Source organism: Lissotriton helveticus, chromosome 12, assembly GCF_964261635.1.
Source record: "Lissotriton helveticus chromosome 12, aLisHel1.1, whole genome shotgun sequence".
Taxonomy (NCBI): Eukaryota; Metazoa; Chordata; class Amphibia; order Caudata; family Salamandridae; genus Lissotriton; species Lissotriton helveticus.
This window is the reverse complement of record NC_136073.1, coordinates 499,620,493-499,638,171: the sequence shown is the minus strand read 5'-3', so window position 1 is coordinate 499,638,171 and position 17,679 is coordinate 499,620,493.

The window sequence follows — 17,679 nt, the reverse complement described above, 5'->3', positions numbered from 1 at the left end:
TATCTTTTTCCTCTTTTTCTGCCTCTTCCTGCATCTGCTTCACTTCCTGCCAAGTTTCCACTACAGTGGCTAGCATTAAAGGACTTGGAACATGTTCTTCAGTTTACTCTCGATTGATTGAAATTTGATTTTTGGCACAATGTTTTGCAATTGCATCAGCATAACTGTTTCCTCTGGTGATATAATCTTCACCTTTCTTGTGGGCTGAACATTTTACCACAGCCAATTTTACAGGCAGCTGTATCACATCAATCAATGTTTTTACAAACTCTGCATTCCGAATAGGTGTTCATGCAGAGGTCAAATAACCTCTTTGGGACCAAAGCTGTCCATTATCATGAACAACTCCATAACCATATTGACTGTCGGTCACTATGGTTACTTTCACCTCTTTTCCCAACTCACATGCTCGTATCAAAGCAATCAACTCCGCTATTTGAGCAGAATGAATTCCTTTCAGACAAGATGCTTCCAACACTTCTGCTACTGTACAAACAGCATATGCAGCACTTAGAACACCACTCTCTGTTCTCAAGCATGAACCATCCACAAACATTACAAAATCTGATTCAAGCAAAGGTTTATCTTTAATGTCTGGACAAGGTTTTGTGCAATACTCCAGAACATCCAAACACTTGTGATCAAGCTGACCTTTCACTTCTGCTTCAACTGTATCAGGTAACAGTGTTGATGGGTTGACATTCACACATCTTGCAATTGTCACATTCTCAGCTCCCAAAATTATTTTCTCATAACGTGTAATTCTACTATTAGTCATGTACTGAGTCTTTGCTCTTGTGGGGAGAATCTCCACTGAATGAGATACATAGACTCTCACCGGAAATCCCATCACAATTCCTTCACTTTGCTCCAGACTTACACTGGTTGCTGCTACTGCTTTCAGACAACCTGGCAAAGCCTTTGCAACAGGGTCTAAAACAGCTGAGAAATACGCATTTGGTTTTCTCATTCTTCCATGCCTCTGAATTAATACTGACCGAGCACATCCTTCTCGCTCACTACAGTACAGTTCAAATTCTTTTTCATAATCAGGCATTCCCAAAGCTGGTGCTTCACACAATTTAGTTTTGAGCTGTTCAAATGCTTCCATCTCTGTTTTGGTCAAAACAATAGGGTCTCTGATGTCTGCCTTTGTCAATCTCTGCAATGATTTTGCAATCAATGAAAATCCACTTATCCACTGCCTGCAGTAACCCACCATTCCTAGAAACATTCTCACCTGTCTTTGAGTTTTAGGGGGTTGCATTCCTTGTATCATTTTAATTCTCTCAATTGTGACCTCTCTGATTCCTTTCGCAATCTTGTGGCCTAAATACTGTACTTCTTTCTGGCAAAACTGCAATTTTGATGGAGACACTTAATGTCCCTCCTCTGCCAAATGATTCAACAATGCCACTGTGTCAGTCACACAGGCATCCTTTGTTTTGGATGCAACGAAAAGATGGTCAATATACTGTACTAATACAGATTCTCCAGGCATGCTCAAATTTTCCAATGATTTCTTTAGCAGCTGATTAAAAATCGATGGACTTTCAGTGTACCCTTGTGGAATCCTTCACCATGCTAAGATGCGATTTTGGAAATGGAACGCAAAAATTGGTTGGCTTTCTGGATGCAATGGAACAGTAAAGAATGCATTGCATAGATCGATCACTGTATACCACTCTGCATCATGTGTATTTGGTACAAAATCACTGCTGGATTCGGGACAAGTGGGCAACATGGGACTACAATTTTATTAACTTTTCTCAAATCCTGCACAATTCTAAATGTTCCGTTTGGCTTCTTCAATCCCATAATTGGTGAATTACACGGACTGCTCTCAATTTCTCGCAAAATTCCCTGCTCAATCAGTTTATCAATCACTGGAGTAATTCCTTCAATTACCTCTGCAGTCATCTTATACTGAGGTATATTTGGATAACTTGCACCTTCTTTTATGGACACTTTTACAGGATCAACTCCTTTCATCAAACCTATATCCTTTCCAGTGAAATCCCACACACTTTCTTTCACTGCCTCTTTTAGTTCTACAGGAATTTTCTCTTTATCAAAAACAGGAAACAGTTTGTCTTGTTCTGCCTCAATCATAAGCATTGTCAGTTTGTACAAACTATCTTCATCCGGAGTTTGCAATTCTATACCATCTGGTTAGCAGTATATGGCGCAGTTCATTTTACACAATATATCCCTGCCTAACAAATTAACAGGACTACTGTCACATACCACAAACCGGTGCATATCTTTATATGTCCCAATTTCTATTTCGACTGGTTTTGTCATAGGAGTATTGATCTGTCTGTTAGCTACACCTACAACCTGGATTGTCTCACCCGAGAGAGGAAGATTTTGAATTTCCACTGATCTAACAGTAGAACGGGTAGCACCAGTGTCCACTAGAAAAGTTATATCCACATCATTCACCTTTCTGCTCACAAATGGACCTGACTGATCTACCTCAAGAGTGGCTCCAAGCACACACTCTTCTTCCTCCCTCAGCCACCGTCAGAAACTTTCATCCGGCTCACTGCCATTCTCCTCTTGCAACCAGTATTGAGGACACGCATTTACTCTCTGCGGTCTTTTTACCTGCTCACCACCGCTGAATCCTGTCTCTGCACTGTATCTCTGCTGATTCCCACTGTATGGCAGTGGCGGTTGCGGCACCTGACTTTGCTGATTTGCTATCTGCTGTTGCTGCGGTTGCTGCTGATTTACCTCAAACTGCACCTGCGGATTCAATGATGTATGTTCCCCATTAACTCTAGTTGGACATTTACACTCTCGTTTCCAATGCCCTATCTGGCCGCAGTTGAAACATGGCATTTTATTTTTCAATTCATCAATGTTCCCCACCAATTTAGGTTTACCTTTAATCCCACCTTGATTCGCTGCATTTTTATTCTCCATCTGCACTACCTGTTGTTCAGCTACTTTTACTTGTGCCCACATGGCTTTCTCTTTCAGCTTCTTTTGTTTTGCATCAATCTCCTCACTACAATATTTTACTTGCCTTAGAACCTTGTCTACTGAACTCGACTGCCAATCCATCATACTATGTCTAATCATATCTGAGATTTCTGGTCTTAGTCCATATACAAATCTGTAAACGAAATGACTCATATCCTTCTCATTTAATTCCTCATAACCACTGTACTGTTGAAAACTAACAACAACCTTTCAAAAAATGAATGCACAGTCTCTTTCGGCTCTTGTGTTGTTCTGTCTATCTTTACCCAATCAGTTTCTTTTGGAGGTTTTTTTCTTTTTCAACCATACTATCACTTGCTCATATTTCCTCATTACATCTGGTGAAGGAGCTCCTGTTTTCTCATCTCTGGGATATTCCTCCCTTGGCCAATCCACAGATATTTTACATTCTGTCCATAAATCTGTTGGCACCACTATGTCAAATAATCCATCTAAATCAACCCACAATACTTTTGACACTTTTACAAATCTGTCCACTTGTCTATACCATTCTACTGGCTTCTCTCCCAATCTGGGGAAATCATTCGTAAATGACAATATATCTTGTCTGCTCCAGGGCGCATGTACATATCCTCCTCCAGGAATTTCTCTCATAGGGAATTCAGTTGCCACATTTTACTTCTCTCTAATAGGGAAAGCTAAAGTAGACTTGTCACTATTTTCTTCTTTCTTCTTTGCCCATTTGACTCTCCATTTTCCTACATCACCCCATTTGCGTAACAACACAATCAAATCTTTTATCTGTACTTGTCTTCCTGCAGTGTTCATGTTTTCAATGTCTCTTTCTGCAAAATCTACCCGATAAGATTTCTGCAATGACTTTATTTTGGAAAAATCTAATCCATATTCACTTGCCACTTCTTCTAATTGATCATACATTGTCTTTGCTCTCCATGTTATACTTTTACATAAAAACATGAGCTCATCATCCTGATAAGTTTTCAATCTGTCTGTCCCAATTGTTCCAATTATGAATTCTTCCATATCTGTTTTTAATTTAGCCACATCCAACACTTTTAATTCCTGCTCTTTTAATTGCAACGATTTTATCTATTCACTTAACTCCTTTTCTGATGGACCCAGGGGGGTTTGCGTTAAATCTATTTTATCTGTACTACTCTCTGGAGTAGCAGAGCCAGATTCTGCTCCTGTCGGGTATCCACATAACACATTTTGATTTAAAGTTAATTCTGGTGGGTTTACACTCATATTCTGCCTTATTTCTGATAGATCAGGACAAGTATTCTCTCTTGCTCTTTGTATACTTTGTTGCAACGGAATTGTTAATCTAGGCTCTTTTATTTTCTGATCTTCGAATACCGGTATTACAGGTCCTATGGTTACTGGTACAGTTACAGCTTCCATATTCCTAGTAAAGTTTTTAATCAATACATGTGCAGAACGCTCATAATCAGACTGTGACGGGGCAGGTGCGGACGATGTTCGGGACTGGTGGTCTGCTGTCCCCTTGTCACCAGTTTGTCTCTCCTCTCAGCAGCAGGGCTCCCCGTACCTACGAGAAGAGTGGAACACCGAAGCAGACGACTGCCTTTGGGATTGCATTGCCGAAGGACGCGGCTCCTTTAAGACTTCCTCCCAACACGACGAGACGCCTCCCCTCTACCACGTCATCGACGCAGCCGGGCCAAAAGAAGGAGGAACCCGGAACAGAGCGAACAGCGTTTCCCTGGAGGACGGAGGTGGTGGTGAAGAGAGAACGTGTATGCAGTCGCAGTCGGACGAAGTAGGAGACAAGCCCAGGCGATTACAACAAGCCAGGAGGCCAACGGTCCCACGAGTCCCCCCGCCAAGCTCCCGCAGGAGGAGCGTGGCTAACACAGGTATGGGGCAAACTAGCGGGTTGGGTGGGCCTGCGTGTCCAACCTACAGACTAGAGAAGCTCTTTGTAAATACCTGTACAGTCTCCAGACCTCCTCCCAGCACGAGCACTAGAGCACTCCACTGATAGTGTAAAATACACGAGAGCACGTGGTTTCCTTCACTCCCGGTCCTGTAATACGAGCCCCGGACACACAACTTAATCCCGCTTTTTGTTCTTTTTCTTTCATTACTCCCGGAGCGGACCTGTTACCATTTCTCACTCAGGAGTCCCTTGGCAGTCGGAAGACGGACCCGGCAGAGTTCGCAAGAGAGAGACTTACAAGCAGGAGGAGGAGAGCATATATTAAAATAAAGCCCTCTTTGAAATCACCTATCAAAGTCTCTGACTCCGTTCCTCGCCCCCCAGTAGCCCCATCACACTGACATATTTGGCTGTTCATTACTTTGTCTTTCTGCACTTTGCACCATTCTGTGCGAATCATTATTCTGAACAGGAGTTCCTGTAATTCTATCTTCTCCTATCGGTGTACTTGGGACATATCTTGTTTCTACTCTTTCAGGAAAATCTCTAAAATTTGATGGTTGTCTTGGTGATTCATTTACTCTTTCTTCTGACATCGGGGCATTTGGGGTAGTCCATAAAGAACTTGGCTGATATGGGGGTGGCCTCCTATTTAGTATTTCTTCTAAAACAGCATCTTCTGATTCGCTTTCACCATAGCTTTGATTTCTGTATTCTTTTTCTTTTCCGTACTCTTTCGTCCCTCATATTCTTCAACCATTCTGACGGGATACATGCCATCGCACATACTACTATCTCTCCATCTTCACATTCTTATTTTTTATTTATTTTATTTTATTTAAAGAGTTTTATATAGCGCTGGCTAGACCCGGAGGTATCAGAGCGCTTTACATGAGGTTCAACAGAATTACAAGATTACATCCGTTTCAATATACAACAGTTGCTAGAAAAACAATTACAAGATCATAGAGAACGAGATAAGTGGAGTATAGAGGGGAAGGGGGTAAGGGGAGATACAGCAGAAAGACGAAGGAAGGTCTGCCCAAAGTCCTGCTGGGTAGGTGAAGGTCGAGGGGGGAGTGCCAAAACCCATCTCCTCTATAGCTATAAGGTAGCTCCACTGGGCTTTGGCCAAATAGCTAGGTCTCAAGGGAAACATAAAACGAGCATGGAGAAGGAGAAGGAGAGACATAGAGGGAGGATGGGGAAGAGATGACAGGAGAGATGAAAGGAAGTCTGTCTGAAGACCGACTGGGTAGGTGAAGTCCAAGGATGGAATCCCCGACCTTTCTCCCCTATAGCTAAACCAGGTAGCTCCATCGGGCATCAGGCAAAATAGATAGATCTCACATGCCAAGGGAAAATTCACGGGTAAGCAGGGTGGGGAGTAGGGCCAGGACAAGGTGAGGGCAGAGGTCAGTAGCAGGTAAGTGGAGAGGAGATGCAGCAGAGAGACGGAGGAAAGTCTGCCCAAAGTCCGGCTGGGTAGGTGAAGGTCGAGGGGGAGTCCCAAAACCTATCTCCTCTATAGCTCTCAGGTAGCTCCACTGGGCTTTGGCCAAATAGCTAGGTCTCAAGGGAAACATAAAACGAGCATGGAGAAGGAGATATTTGATATTTATTTGATATTTATGTTTTTTTTGTAAAGCGCTACTATCGCTCCGGGAGGAGCATCTTGGCGCTGCGCCCACAGCAGAAGGAGAAGGAGAGACATAGAGGGAGGATGCGGGAAGAGATGACAGGAGAGATGAAAGGAAGTCTGGCTGAAGACCGACTGGGTAGGTGATGTCCAAGGATGGAATCCCCGACCTTTCTCCCCTATAGCTAAACCAGGTAGCTCCATTGGGCATCAGGCAAAATAGCTAGATCTCACATGCCAAGGGAAAATTCACGGGTAAGCAGGGTGGGGACTAGGGCCAGGACAAGGTGAGGGCAGAGGTCAGTAGCAGGTAAGTGGAGAGGAGTAGAGCGGGGAGGAAAGAAAGAATCGCAGATGTTCGCATAAGGGTAGGCACACTCCTGGACGGGAAAAGTAAGTCAAAGTTCAGCAGGGGGGGAGAAGTCATCATTTTCGGCCATGATGGGGTCGCTCTGGTCACCTAAGTGTTTTACTCTTGCCAATTTGTCGTCGTGGGGTGAGGCGGGTGCTGTGGAGTGTGCTGTGGCACAGTTTGCGGGCCGTGCAGACTTTGGGGAGACCCAAGTCTGGTGAATGGAGGCTCGATTCCGTGTCTGCGAGCCGCCGCCATGACGGGCTCCTCAGCAGCAAACAGGGGCACGTGGTTAAAGTCGCGCTGCCACTCCCAGGGCTCTCCACACGCCACCATGCCCCAGGAGTCCACACGGTGAGCAGTGAGAATTAGCAGCACTGCTGGGTTACGGGCGCCGCAATTGCAGAGTCAGGCAACCAAAAGGCACCCCCTTCGGGCAAACCCCTCGCCGGAAAACAGGTAGGACCTCTCGATATCCCCTCTGGAGGTCTGCTCACCTAGGGTGTGGGGGTCGATAAGGGGAACCCAGGGCTCACGAGCGTTATCTTCCACGGAGCCGATGTTCTGAGCCCCGTCTTTCCGGCTGCAAGACAGCTTTGGCGTCCTAGGTATCGCCTTCCAGTGCATAGGGGACCTAAAGAGAGTTAAGTGCCTTACTCTCTTTTGCTGGTGAGGCATAATGTCAGTCGTCTTAAGGTCAGGCATGCACTCCGTGCTAGTCCAAAGCGTGGTCAGGCTCCTTTTTGGGGTTTCTTTGGGTAGGTCTGAGGTGGAGGTGGGAGCCTTCATCCAAGTGAGTGAATCAGTGGGCGGTGACACGGAGAGCTTAGTGGATGCTGCAGACTATTAGGTGGAGATGTCCTCGGCGTCAGCCATCTTGGGGCCAGGCATAGGCTTTAAGACTTTCTGGGACTTTTGGCTTCCTTTTTGGGCTTCCAATTGTTCAGGAATGGGGTGGGGAGGCCTTCATACCTGTGGGTGGCCTGGAGGGCGGGAGCTGGAAAACTTCCAGTGAGTGGCAGAACCTTCGGCCGGAGAAGTCCTATGCGTCTGCCATTTTGAGTCCAGGCAAGATCTTCAGGTCTTTCTGGATCCTTGTTGATATCGATGCTTGTCAGTATTTTGTAATCAGCTTCCCTTTGTGCAGAGCCAGGAAGGGGAGCCAAACATTTCTCCGCTTGCGAACTCCGGTTATCAGGGGGTAAGAGGAGCTACGAATCCTTTGTGCTAAAAGCAGGCAATGTCTCAGGCGTTAGCCATCTTGGGCCAGGCTACCTCCTTGCCCGACCGGAGTGTGCTTAGGATGCTTTCCCGGCTCCAATCGGCACACCATTGGGGGTGGGGGGGCCGCTCCTCATTCCCTGCGTGCTCCGGTGGTCAGGGGCATGAGGAGTTTCGAATCATTTTTGCTTAAAGCAGGCGCTGTCTCAGGCGTCGGCCATCTTGGGCCAGGCGACCTCCTTGCCCAACCGAGGTGTGCTTAAAGTGCTTTCCCGGCTCACATCGGACACCATTAGGGAGGGGAGGTGCTGTTCCTCATTCCTTGCATTCTCCGGTGTGCTCTGGTGAACAGGGGAAAGAGGAGCTTCGTATCTCTCGTGGTTCTAGCAGGCGATGTCTCAGGCGTTGGCCATCTTGGGCCAGGCGACCTCCTTGCACGACCAGATCTGTTCAGCCAGTCGCAATCTTCATTTAGAGGCGGCGGGATTACTTCTTTTTCAGCCTGCCTGCATTCTAGTCTCGTGTGTCTCTCTCCACAAATCTCTGCCTCTACCTCTCGGTCTAAGATGCCTACTCAACCTCTCGCTTTCCATTTGATGCATCTCATTTTCCCATTTAACTAACGCCTCAAATTGAGTTGGTCTAGGTCTTGGCTCAAGTTTCATCATTTTGTCTCTCAAATTTCTCAAAACAGCCAAATCAAATGATCCTCCTTCCGGGAAAGCTAACACACCATCATCCTTAGTATACTGTACCCAATTTTCCAACCAAACACACGTATGGTAACCATATTTCGTCAACATATAGGAAGCAGGCGTTTTCGGTGAAGGAAGTATTTTTCCCTCTCTCGTAACTACCTCTTTGTCTCTTACAAACATGTTTTTCAGCTTTTTGAACCATGAAGATTTCTTTCAGTCATCATCATAATAGTAGTATGACATTTTGGGTAAACTTTTCCTGCTTTCAAAAGATCGCGTACTATTCTGTTGTTGATTCCGTAACACCAAACTATCACTGCGCGGTTCGCACTAATGCACCAGTTAGAACACGATACGTCACTATAGTGCTTAACCAATAGCCTTTGCTGCTTTCTGTGATGAACCAATCAACTCCTACTCTGTCTCGGTCACGTGGACCAATCCCAGCGCAACACTTTTGACGTCACCAGCGCTCCGGCTTCGGCGGCGCTGACTGACCCCTCCCTTACAGGGTTTTTTCAAGAAGCCGTATTTACAAGATATTTTACAAAATCAGTTAGTAACTTTACACAAAACAAATCCACTAATCTGTTTCGCTAATAAAGTGATAGAATTTTCAATCGCACAAGTATTCTGTAACCGGAGTAGACGACTCTTGTCTCCTCAGAATTTTTAGACTCACCGATAAAGCAACACTACTGGCTTTACCCTTCTATCAGGCAATAACGATCTCGCTTCTCTAGAAAAGCCCATACAATAGTGTCAGTCCCAGAGTTTCGCTTGAACGCGTATTGCAATATCATTTACACACGTTCATACGGAAAACCCTATTCATATATACATGATCTCTGTGTTACCAGTAGGCAGCGCGTCCACTAACCCACCACAGAATTCCTCTACTGTTAGCAAAAGAGAGACGCCACTCCCTTTACAAGCTCGGGTTAAGAACTATTACTCTCCCAGCAGTAAGTTTTAATCGGGAAGCACGGAATGATCCCTATACTTGAAGGCTGAAATTTCATAGACTGTCCTTACTATACATTTATCCTTTCACACCTAAGGTCCCTAAACAGTGATATACGCCGATACCAACGCAGTATTTGGCAATACTCCTTTTGTGAAACAGACTAATTCACTGTGCGACTACCTTGCCACACTTCCTCCACCTGCAGACGGAGGCACTAGCTTCACCCTACTCTATGAAGCCTTTCCAGGACTACATGTAACGTAATACAAACTCAACAGATGTTAGTCATAATTCTTTACATCAAACTCTATATAGTACATTACCATAACCCTAGCTAATTTCCTTAGCAACCACTACTCTGCTACCAAGTATATAACTGCTACAGCGCGACTTCAGAAATCATTTTTAATTAATACTCACCATTTCCCTGATACCTTAAAATACATAAATCATGCATCAGTGGGGCCCATACCACTGCGCATTTACCATGTTCACTTACTCTTGGCTCCAAGGCTCTGGTGAAACGCGGCAGAGAAACGCTGTAACATTTAGGTGGAGCGTCTAAACCTATTTAATTATTATTTACACCTAAAGATTTATAGACATTTTACCATGGTTTTATTCAGACTTAAATTATTCAGACACACCACCATAATGGCAATGGATCTGCTAGAATGAAAATTAGGCGTAGGAAGAATTCAAAGACCAACTCTTATTTCTTCATTTCTCAAATTTTCATTTAAAGCAAAAACTTTATCATGTCTGACATTTAGGCATTAGTAAATCTTTATTCAGTAAAACTTAAACTTTATTTAAGAATGATCATTTTATTTGAGCTCAAGGAAAATCGCTTTATTTAGAAGACAGTTAAAATTAGCAAAGAACAGATAGTTCCAAAGTCATTCTCTCCTAACAGTTCTAACTAACACCCTCATCTTATCCTTCAATCCTGCAAAGCAAACAAATACATTCATAAGAGTCTTACATCCAGGAATCGGTCAGCAATCGGGCAGCATCTCCGATGGAAATGGAAAAAGCGACCCCGACTAAACAAAACCAGGGGTTTTTATACCATAACTTCCCTAACTTAATCTATCTAAAAGTATCTAACTTCTCTTATTCCAAATTTCATTGGACAATTTCGGGGTGGGTGAGCATCATCTCACCATCACAGCAATAATTTCACAACGTGTCAGCGAAAAAAAGAAAGGGGCTTTGTTTTAGGACAGTCTTTGGCCTAGGCGCTTCCTTGGGTGGCAACATCCATAAACTCTCCCAGGCTCTGAGCACGACATCATCCATGCTTGGCACACATCCTTGGTTCCGGGCCACTTCAGCCTTGAACCTCTTCGAGCACAGGCAGTTCACTCTGACTTGCAGGTTTTGGCGCGCCTGGGCAGTTCAGCTCTTGCTCACAGTTTACCCGACCGTCCATTTTCTGACTAGGCCTCAGAGGCCACTTTTGGAACTATTGCAAAAACAAACACAGATTTATATTAAATTGTGAATTTAAACCCATTCTGTTTACCTCCCACCTAACTAATGTTTCCCAGTTAGTTGTTACCTAGTGAATAAGCTACATAAATGCAGTTTATACTTACATTTCATCCTCTCCACCACATAAGTGAATACAATAAGCACATTTAAATTGTGTTTTGATTATTTTCCAATCTATGCATTAATTCACATCACCTTAACAATACATATTAGCTCAGTTTTATTGGCGACATGTAAACAAAGTTAGTTCTCCCCATGTGTAATAAAACATAATGTGTGCACTTTAATCTATGGTTGGTTAACCTCGCAAAGTATGCAATTAATAAACGTTAATGTTATGGGACATTAACATTACGAGGGGGACACAACATTTTGTGTTTGCCACCTTGCTCCATCAGTGTGGAGTCTTGCTAAGTCCACACCATGTTTGTCAACTTTACGCTGACTATAATTAAATCCCGTGGGGGTCCAATCTACAATTTCTTAGTGGGGCCATTCATATTAAGTTTCTTTGTTGTAGGTAGATACTGATGGGCACACCAGTGTACAAATGAAGAATTAAAAATGCAACGCAATTACAAGAAGAAACAATAAAAGGTCTACAAACGTTCATCAAAGGTTTGACGATTTAAAAAAATAATAGGGAACAATGTAATAAAGAAAATTATAAAACATAATTAACCATTTTGCAGTATCGGTGAGTGGGAAAACAGTTGTCATACGAAGGAGAAAAGTACGAATGATGCCTAAGTGGTACTGTGGGGAAAAGTATGGGGACTGTGGTGAAGCTTTTGCTCACTATTGTATAAGTGATGGGGGCTTAACTGCGTAAATGCACACACTTTGCAATGTGTATACAACTCACTTCGTTTAATAATTATTGTATATGTATGGCCAAGATTTTATGAGAGCAGATGTGCTCGGTAAGACGCTGCGGTAAAGATTATTGAAGAACGGACTAAGGAGCAGAATGTTTTTTTGCAATATTAAGATGACCATTTTAAAGACAATAGCGATTTGTGTTGTATTGCGCTACTTTGCTTCTAGGGAGGCATCCCATGGGTGTTACACAGGTGCTCCAGTAGAACGACCCATGTTTTTTGATGCAAAGCCCCACCTACTAAACTCGTTAGGCTAAGCTTTCCATCAAAGAATAACAACTCCTTGAGGCAGGCACAAAGTGGGATACATCTTTTTATTTCTCCCAACATTTCACACAATGCATGTGGGTACTGCACTGTACAGCACACATCCAATCTGTGAAATGTTTTTAAATGTGTCTAGGCATAGGATTTTGTACAGGAAGGGACTCTTCCAGTACAAAATATAGGTTAGACATCCTGCATACACTTTTGCACTATGGTGTTTAGTGCTAGGTAGCTTGTTTTTGGTTAGTGCACGGGAAGAGCGCAACAGTAGGAAAAGTTAGTATATATGACTGCCCACTGCTTATTTCACTGAGCACAACACACCATTGTAACTTTGGTTGGATGCATCGTTGTCATATAATCTTTTAATCTGCCTCTTGGTGCCTGGAGCTGGAGTTTAGTTTGAAGGATGCTTAGCATGGCGACCCTTCATAGGCTCGACTTTCGCAGGCTTACCAGTACTTGTTTTCTCACTGGTGAGCAAAGGTCAGTGTGCAGCTGTGCAGATTTCCTCAGCATTGTTTGAACTTGGGTGCTAAGTGGAGATAGTTTGAAGAAATAGAAAAGTAAAAAAATGTATGACAAATATTCCAGGGAAACTTCAGATAGCACTTTTTTGAGTCGAATGCTAGGTGGCTTAGCAAGATCGCCGACTGGTAGGAGCCCCATGAAGGAGCTCCAAACGCTTGGGATCCCCTGGGTGGATTATCCCTGTTAGCGACAGTCCTGCCAGCTAACCGAAACACACAAAGAAGGCGCATGAATAACTAGATTAATCTGCACACTTTTTTAATTGAATTGACTGGAATTACACCTCTTACCTGGAAACTGGATGAACATCATCAGCGGAGCAGATCAGCCAGCGGACTTTCCCCGATACAGATCTCCACCTTACTAAATACCTCATCGGCTGAGGACTTACATTCAGCCGAGATTGCGACGCCGGGATGGACAGGATGTCACTCGATACGTTCGAGAAGTTGATTTGACCCTGGAGGGTATGGTCTGAACCTCGGTAATACCGAAGACCCCAGCAGCAAGCTCCCGAGAATGTCGGGGGAGGCTACCGTGACGTTCCACAAGTTGTTCGTGGAACGAAGAAATTCTGGAATTCTGACCAAAGAAAACACCCTGCACTCTCGGAGGCTGCCTATGTGAATGCAGGAGTGGGCTTTGTTTGCCCCTTGGCATTTCCCACTGGTCAAAGATCCCTGCACAGGAATCTCGGAGCCCGGGATCCGCATCTGTTAAATGCAGGACCGGGCTTCGCTAGCCCCTCGACAGTGACCACTGGTCAAAGGTCTCCACACAAGAGTCTCGGAACCTGAGATCTGCCGCACTGTAATCAAAAGGAGACGCCAGGAAGCTCGCATCCAATTAGGAGCAGCCGCACTCCACCGTGGCTGCTCTGGGAGGTTATTGTCTGGGCCGGAGCCCTCACAGCAGCAACAGAGACAGCTCACAAAGGGTCCTAGCAAGCGATGAGCTGTCTCTCCTATTTCTGCCTGATCCTTTCTCAGCGCGTTCGTCCTACCGCCCATATTGGCTTCATAAGCTTCACGCTCCCACGAAGATTCCAGCATCCACATGATGAACCACAGAGTAATTATCATCCTGTTCCCACAACACAGAAGACAACTACTATAATAAAGGCAAGTTTCTTTTACCTCTTCCTCGGCTGCCTTTCATTTTTAAACCCGAACTTCTGCGTTTCAATTTTTATTTTTATATTTTTTCTTTGTCATTTTGACCTTTGCCTGCTTGCACTGTACCTAAAAAGCATATTGCTTTACTGAACAAAATGGCCTTGACTGTATCTAAAAGCTAATGGCTCCTCAACCCATTTGTATAGCGCAAAATGGCCGCTTGTTCTTGTGTCACACTACTGGCAATTGAAAGAGGACCATAGTATCTACAAACACTAAACATTTTAATAGGACTCACCGGTGCTGGAAACAAACAGAGGACTATAGACGTGGGCAACAAGTCATACTAAGGATTCGGCCATCTTGGACTGCCCTCATCACACTGCTGTAGCCCGATTTTTCATATGTCTAGCCAGCTCAGGTTGGTTTCTTACACCACATGCCATCACTTCCTAAGCTGGACCACCACCCTCACCCAGCACCCTCAATATAATCTCCCAGGTCACCTGACCCTCCCACCTCACCTCCCCCACCCCCTTACAACTTTCTTTTGTAGACACAGGCCCATATTCATACCGTAGCCCAGTCTGATTTTAGCCTCCAGTGCAGCTATCGTCATCTGAGCACGCCCACGCTCCTTCCCTTCCCCCTTCCTACCCACCACCCTCCCACCTCACCTCCCCCACCCCCTTACAACTTTCTATTGTAGACACAGGCCCACATTCATACCTTAGACCAGTCGGATTATAGCCTCCAGTGCAGCTATCGTCATCTGCTCACGCCCACCCTCCATCCCTTCCCCCTTCCTACGTCACTACCATCCTATCTGAGTCACTTACCCCCACATTTTCCCACGACGCCCCACATCACTTCACACTGCTCACTTTGCTAACATGCAACATGGAACTCATAGGCACACATACATTCAATATCATTTACCCACCACACCTATCACAAAAATCCTCCAAACGCTTTAATCACAACTTCCTAAAACTACACCCTGAAACCCTCTTCACTGACCCCTATTTTTCTCTACACAACGGTTACATTACCACTGACATCATCTTCCATACCAAACGCAGAGCCCAATGGTGGAAAGCATTCCTAACACTACTCTCGATCTCCCCCACTAGAAAATCTCCACATGGTCTTGCAATCACTATTGCACCATCACAGCTCTTCCAAGCTACAGCAACAATTACCATCTACAATAATGGCACTATCCTCATGCAATCAACGATTCATAATCTAAATTTACTAGAGAAGATCTTCCCCATCATTAAAAATCATATATCTAATCCCCTAACCTCGACCCAACCCTCTCCCTCTACCCAACCCACCCCTTCTGCCAACAAATCTGTCGCCAAATCAACATCCCCCTATCACCCTCCTCCCCTTCATCCCCACCCTCCACAGGCATCGGATCCATATGCCCCTACCTCCGAGACTACCCTCACCTCCAACACTCCCCATCCCACCTCTATCTACCAACCCACGCCTGTCTCACTTAGCATGACCGAGACAACACACACCTCTTCCACCCCGCTTACCCCTCCCCCCAACCCCCATCTCACGCTACCTTTCCCCTACACGTTTCCTCCAAGTAGATCCCTCTCTCCCACTATGCAACCCATACCGCACAACGCCACCCCTAACACACAACCCCCACATCACACCCAACCCCTTACACCTCACTCACCAGCACATACGAATGCACCCCATCACCACCAGACTGATCTAATGCTGGCACACTTGTCGGCTTCCCTCCACTTCCATCCGAACACGCTCCCCCAGCCCTCACTCCGCTCCCACCTACACCCACTACTTCTATTCACCAACAACCCACTCTAACACCTCTGTTACCCACACTAACAGTTCCCCCACCGGCATATACATCACCACCCACTACTCTATATGTGACTGCAATAGACTGTACACCCATCCTGGCTACAGCAAAACCCAACACATGCATATCTCAGCCACCCTCTCCACTCCCATCCACCCCTGATAACACGATGGATGAGCCATCACTCACATCTACCCCACTCACAATAGCTCCAAATACCAGTCTGGATAGGATTATGTCTGCACTACTACAAATTAAAGATGAACTCCACACTGTCAAAAAGGTGATTGCTAGACAACCAATGCACATCAGATCTGCAAACACGTCTAGAGCAAGCTACCCCCCAACTAGCCTTTCACACCCCCCCAAGCATAATCGCCTCACCTGGAATTCCATTCCATCCCCCAACCTCCCTTCCGCCCAATCCGAAGCACCAACCCATTCTCTGAGAATGATATTGGCTCCCTTCTTCTCTCCTACAATCCCCCTCTCATCACCCCCATCGCCGCCACACACACGGCCATCCCGACTATTACCCCAACCCACACAGGTCCTCCACTCACAACAATAGAGGAATCATCGACAATAATTTTAGAAGAATCACTCTCACACTTGATCCCACCCCTTCCCTCATAACACCCCATCTTAAATGCACCCTCCTGAATTGTAGATCGGCCGCTAGACACGCAGTAGATATCGCCGACCTCATCATCTCTCAGGAGCTTGACTTGCTTGTGCTAACAGAGACGTGGCTAACTGAATCCTCCACACCCCTCTTGAACATTCTGGTACCACCAAACTACGACATCATCAGACTGGATAGAAGCAAAAAAACTGGGGGAGGAATAGCATGCATACACAGGAGCACCATCTCAGTAGATCAAGCCTTATCCCCCACGCTCTCCTCTTGTGAATACATGTGCATCGACATCACCAGCAACGGCATGCCAGTATGCTCCCTACACATCATATATCATCCATCTCATGATAACCTTACCTTCACTGAACACTTCATGGACATTGTCACAACGACCACCGGACGTCAAAACACTCAAATATTCCTAGGCGACTTTAATTCTCCATTGGAATGACATCAACGACTCAATGGTCAACAGTCTCAAAAACTTCATCGATGCGCTTGACCTCACCCAATTTGCAACAGCCCCACACACAACAAAGGTTCAATCCTGGACTTAATATTTTCCAAAAATAACTCCATTCAGCTTGACTCAATCCTTCCCTGTGATTGGTCAGACCACCACATCATCACTTTCTTTATCAGGGAAACCGTGAAACTCAACGCAGCCCAATCCACTAAACCAAAGATACGGAAAAGAGACTTGAAAAAACTCAAGTCCAGCACTTTGCCCACCCACACCCATAAATTACTCCAGCCTCCGGATGGCCTCTCCAACGTACATGAGCACACCAACCACTACCTTAGCTCAATGTCTGCGGTTATCAATGAGGTTGTTCCTCTGCAACTAAAGAGAGTCTCTCTGAAAAACTCTAAACCCTGGTTCAATGACCTGCTGAACGATGACAGATGCGCTCTTAGAACTTCAGAACGCATTTGGGAATCAGTCTCATCTTCCAAGCACCTTAAAATTCTAAGGAATAAGAGAAATGATTACTATAGAAAGATCAAACGCACCAAAGCCGAATTTTTCACCCACCATTTAGACAAAGCAAGAAATCGTCCCCAAAAACTTTTTGAATTAATCAAATCCCAATCTAAGGATGAACCTCAACAACTACAAGACACCTCTCGCACTCAACCCACGAGCAA